This window comes from Mastomys coucha, unplaced genomic scaffold (genome assembly GCF_008632895.1).
Source record: "Mastomys coucha isolate ucsf_1 unplaced genomic scaffold, UCSF_Mcou_1 pScaffold23, whole genome shotgun sequence".
In the NCBI taxonomy this organism is placed as follows: Eukaryota; Metazoa; Chordata; class Mammalia; order Rodentia; family Muridae; genus Mastomys; species Mastomys coucha.
This window is the reverse complement of record NW_022196906.1, coordinates 111,949,004-111,954,479: the sequence shown is the minus strand read 5'-3', so window position 1 is coordinate 111,954,479 and position 5,476 is coordinate 111,949,004. Positions and strand designations below refer to the sequence as shown.

General features: G+C 46.6%; 1 protein-coding gene across 1 annotated transcript in view; it reads left to right on the top strand.

The window, feature by feature from the left end:
- The first annotated feature begins 257 nt into the window (after positions 1 to 257).
- The window catches only part of Cmc1 (C-X9-C motif containing 1), a 72,251-nt gene continuing 67,032 nt past the window's right edge, over positions 258 to 5,476 (top strand). The window contains exon 1 of the mRNA XM_031346004.1: positions 258 to 340. The gene's annotated coding sequence lies outside the window, so the exon portion shown is untranslated. The remainder of the gene's footprint in view (positions 341 to 5,476) is intronic.

The following is a 5,476-nucleotide window of genomic DNA, read 5'->3' as shown; positions in this document are numbered from 1 at the left end:
GCCTCGAAAAGCCAGGCAGTGCACGCATGGGGCTGCCTCTTGGGGCGCATGCGTGGCCACGCCCCTCCGTGGGCCTGCCCTGAGAAACCCGCCCACTCGACTGCAGGCCTCCCGGAGAGGGCAGTCAGGCGCAGGCGTAGAACAAGCCGGAAGTAGGACCAGGGGACGGGGGCGTGGCCTGCTGTCGATGCTGAGGTCGCGCTCGGGCGGTCCTGCGGGAAGCCGCGGGCGGGCGAGCGGCTGCGCGCGCAGCCCAGCTCAGGCTCCTCCCCTCCCGGCCCCGTAGCCCGTGAGTGGCTTGCTGCTTCTCCGCCCTCCGAGATGGCGCTGGACCCCGCAGGTACTGGGGTCGGCGTGGTTGTGAGGGCCTGGGCGCGGGTCTCCGCCCGGCGCCGGGGGTCAGGTGCCCCGAGGATGCGCGGCTTCCGCGGTTAGCGCCTCGGCTAGCCTGGAGGCTGGGCTTCCTCTCTCCGCGACGGGCCGTCCTTCTGCCGCTCGCTGGGGCTCTCGTTGCTCAGTGAGGGGCGTTGGGTTCGGTGTGTCAACTTCCATGATCTCTTCAATCTCTTCACCGTCTAGTTTTTGTTATTTGGTTTTCCTCCGTTGGGGCACAGGCTCCTTTTAAACAGTACCGGGTGTAGACACAGTTGTCCCAGAAAGCCGCAAAGTTTCGTACTGATGCAGTTTGACATTTTGTTCCGGTAATTTTATGCCGTCTACTTCCAAGTTCATCCTCGTAGCTCGAGTAACAAAGGCTCCAGGACCGATTGGCTAGAGGCATTTTCCTGGAAAGGCTTTCATGGTTCCACTTAGGCTTGCAGTCAAGCTCAGTTCCTCAGGAAGTTTTAGAGAGAGTACTCGCAGTACTTTTAGGTAATGGCGAAGAGACAGGGACGGAAAGGGAATGCCTCCAGTCTTTATGGATAGAAAAACTCAAGGTATTGGTAGGTCAGAGACTTGCAGACCTTTGAAGGTTTGAATCGAACGAAAGGTCACATGTGGCCCTCAGATAGGATGGAAACTAGGTACAGCATTCAAATAACTAGCCACTTTATTATCCAGCTACGTGTATTCAGTTGTCCCAGAATAGTGTTTGCATGGTTGCTTCTTTTATCTCCATTTTCACAGAGTAGGAAGCAGGCTCAGAAAGGTGAAGCCGCTGCCTACAGTCACTCCCCCTAGCTCTTTGCTGGCTGGCTCCTTCTTGACCATCAGATTTGAATCCAAATGCCTGATGCTCTTACTTTCCACCCAGTGTGGTAGACCAGCGTCTGTAAGTGTATGTGTATACATCACGTCTGAGCGCAGATAGTGGAAGACTTGGGGACTTCTATACTTTGAAGCATAAAGCAGTTGTGCAACACCGCTCGATCCTACCAGTTTGAGGCTAAATATTTGGACTGAACTCTGAAGCAGCAGCATGAGCAGCGACTGTGTGGTACAACATACTGAGTCTTACTTGGTTTGAGGGTGACGACTTTGATTGGAAGGTGAGGTAGTAATGAGGAATGGGGAAGGGACGTTCAAGTGAAGTGCATATGATTTTGGTATTTTCTGACCTTGAAGATAATCTCATACGGATAGAGAGAGAGGGGCACTCAGCTTAGAGCAATGGTTCCCAGCCTTCCTAATGCTGGGGCCCTTTAACGGTTCCTCATGCTGTGGTGGCCCCAACCATACAATTATTTCCATTGCTACTTCACTTCACAAGTGTAATTTCACTACTGTTAGGAAACATAATATCATTTTTTTTTTTGGAAATAGAAGCTTGCCAGAAGGGATGGTGCTCCACAGGCTGGGCCTGCATGGATCTTTACTTAGACAGATGAGAAAATGTAAGAAACAGGCTTCATATCTGCTCTCAGCAGTTCCTTGTTACTCTTAACCCCCCTCAGAGTGTCGAGTGTGCTCAAGGCTCCAGAGCTGTTGTCTGTTAGAAACCACAGGGTTCCCTTCTCATCCTAGGCCGTGAGCCAGCCCTGCCTTTATTTTAGGACTTTGTTGGGGCCCAGTATTCATGCTGTAGTATTCTGTAATCTAGGAACAGTCCTGGACAAACAATCTAGGACAATCAAGGGCCCACCCAAGGTAGCCTAGCCCCGTTTGTTCACAGACACTTAAAGACACATTATGAAGAAAGATTGTGAGGAGAGAGGTACTTTGGCTAAGTTCAGAGCGTGTGGAGAAGTGCCACTTGCTTTAATATGTCAAGGATGAGAGGAGGAGCTGCCATGGAAAGAGCTGGGGGCTGGAACCACGGTGGGCATTCAGAGTGGCAAATGCTCTGGAAAATATCTAACTGACAGAGAGGGCAGAAGACAGCAGTGAGGAAGAAGGGTAAGAGAATGGGCGAGCTGGTCAGGACCTTGAGACGTTCTAATTCCTTATTATTTTTTTTTTGGTTTTTCTCAAAGCCTGGACCTGACGTGAGATGTAGGCTGCATCTGTATTCTTGTGTGACTTTTCCATTTATAAAGTTGCTAATGCACTCCTTAAAGGTTTATCGCCAGTTATGCTTATTCTTTTCTACTGTAATAAGTAGAAGAGACTAGAGAAAGGACAAGTACCAAGTAAAGTAGTAACAGGGATTGAATTCATACTGATGCTGCCTGAGCTGCACGTCTGCATCCTCTGACACTGAAGCACTTGTTAGGTGGTTTGGACATGCACACACGATCCCAGTTCTGCTGACTCATCACTCACTAACCTCTTGAGAGCATGAGTGTGTGTGTGTGTGTGTGTGTGTGTGTGTGTGTGTGTGTGTGTATTTAATCTAGTCTCTGTTCTGATAGGAGATTCTTTTTTGTTTTTGTTTTTTTGAGACAGGGTTTCTCTGTGTAGCCTTGGCTGTCCTGGAACTCACTCTGTAGACCAGGCTGGCCTTGAACCCAGAAGTCCACCTCCCTTTGCCTTCCAAGTGCTGGGATTAAAGGGGTGCGCCACCACCACCTGGCCTGATAGGAGATTCTTACAACCTTCAGTCATAATTGAGACCTTTGATCTCAACAATATTACGAAAGTTTGTAGTGCAGCTCATTCTCTTATACTAGGATTTAAGTTTAAGTCTTTGCAAACTCATAATACTTTCTATAAATATTGTGTATTTTAGAAAAATCTAGTCAAATTTAGTGATTAAAACTTTCAAAGATTGCCAGGCGCACCAGCACGCCTGCTCCTGTGGAGCTGGGATGGCAGACCCAGGCCTTTGCTCTCCATCCCCAGACCCAGGCCTTTGCTCTCCATCCCCAGACCCAGGCCTTTGCTCTCCATCCCCAGACTCCTCCTGGCTGTTTGTTTTTTTCTTTTTCTTTTTGGAGATAGGGTTTTTTGCTGTGCCCAGGCTAGCCTTGAACTTACTCAGTAACCTACGCTGGTTTCAGATTTGTGTGATCCCCTGCCTTAGCCTCCAAGATGTGGGATTACAGTTGTGTACCATTATTTCATAGAGTCTCTCAGATATGAGTGACAGTGGTGTTCCTGAGTGATAACAGCAACTACTTGGGTTGTGCGTTTGTGTCGATCTAGTCTAGAAGTATATTTGCCTTAGAAAATGCATTGTTTTGGTCCCAGTGGGTTACCCTGATGGTGTTCGAATGGGTTGCTGTGAAAACTTGAGAGATGTTGGAATAAACAAAATGCACAGAAAGAAGACTTGAGGTAGAAGCCTGAGGCATGCCAGATGAGGGCTTCCCCGTGGATACGGTAAAAACAGAAGTGTCTGTAAACCCTCAGGAACTCTAATTCTATCTTGAGAGATGGAGGACCTCAAGGTTTTAGTTACATGATAGCAATTAGAATTTTGCTTGTTTCCTGCCATTCTGAGTTTTGATTAGATCAGATTTATTCATACTTAGCTGATAAGGTATAAGTGATGTATCTTTCTCAGGTATCATATCTGGAGTCACATGGCATGTGATTGTCTTCGGTGGTGGTAGTAATTTTAGTTACTTACTGAAAGCTTTCCCTTTCTATGCTGTTTTTCTCTCCCTCTTGCAATTAATACGTACTCTGTAGGTAGATCTCTACGTTGTGTAAATGTCCCCTCCTTAAAAAATCCCTTGATTTAGCACCAGTTGGTTCTTACATTACTCACCATTTCCCATGATGGTTATAAAATGGTTTTCTGCCATCAGCATTTCATCTCCATTTTCTAGGTGAGTGTTGATATTCTTGTAAGAGATGTCCCTTAGTCTCCTAGCACTTACTGAGGCATATATGATGGGTGTTGTTGGTAAGGGCCCACAGGGCCTTCTCAGTGCTTTACAGACTATCTACATGGAATTGTGTTTGACTATCATGAATCTTTTCACCAGTTTCCGTATCCTTGTGATATGATCTTCTTTTTTGAACATTTCCTTATTTTTCTTTACACAAGATACCTAAGGTTTACCTTATACTGGTTCATAGAATTTGTTATTTCTTTGAGCAGTCCTGCTTTTCTTTTTTAATTTAGGAATAATAGAAAGGAAGGTTGCAGGTGTAGGATCCACTTGGGTGTTTTACCTGCAGTGCTTTATGTAACTCTTTGCTTTTCCTCCCAACCATTAATTAACAGCTCAGAAATAACAACTCTGAGCGTAAAATTATTTATAGATAAATGCTTAGGCCATAAGTTTCTGCTTGTTCTCCGACTAGCTCATAACTCAGTTATCCCCTTTATTCTAACCGGAGTTCAGCTACATGGCTGGTTTCCTTTCATCTTATGTTCTTCTCTTTAGTCTTCTGGGGCGCAGCTCTCGAATGTCTGACTATTTCCTAGAATTCTCTCTCTATCCCTCTGGATGTCCCATCTCCTATTTTCTGCCTCAGCTCATTGGCCATAAGCCTTTTTATTGACAGGTGATGCTTGTAAGAGATTCTCTCTATAGCTTTATTGATGTGATTCTCTTAGGAAGGGAAGTATAAGGGAAATATAAGGGAAGTATAGGGAAATATAAGGGAAGTATAAGGGAAACAGGGTGGAAGAAATGGAAGAATGTGGTTTCTGGGGAGGTTAGCCTTAGTCTGATCATTTCCTGTGCACCAAACTGGATAGGTTGTTCTGGTGTGGAGGCCAGCGAGCTGGACTTAGGAAGCATTTTTCAGTTACCACAGGAGTTGGGAGGAAGGCAGCTGCAAGGGGGACTTAGAGAGTGTCCTACTCATGGACAGCCCTGGGAATTGTAGGAGTGAAGGCACCAACATTTTCTGCTGTGGGAGACATACCAGCTGATGTGTTTATAGAAAGATAAAGGGGGGTATGTTCTATGGAGGTGTGCTGAGGTATGGGGGTAAAGGGGTGCCTCAGTGGACCCATGCTGAAGCATCCCTTCCCCTTGAGGGACCAGCCACATAATGGTATAATATAGAATAGAGTTTATTCAGGGCATGAGGAGGGGAGTTAAGAGGGTAGTAGAGGTAGAGAAAGGCAGAGAGAGAGAGAGACAGAGACAGAGAGAGACAGAGAGAGAGAGAGAGAGAGAGAGAGAGAGAGAGA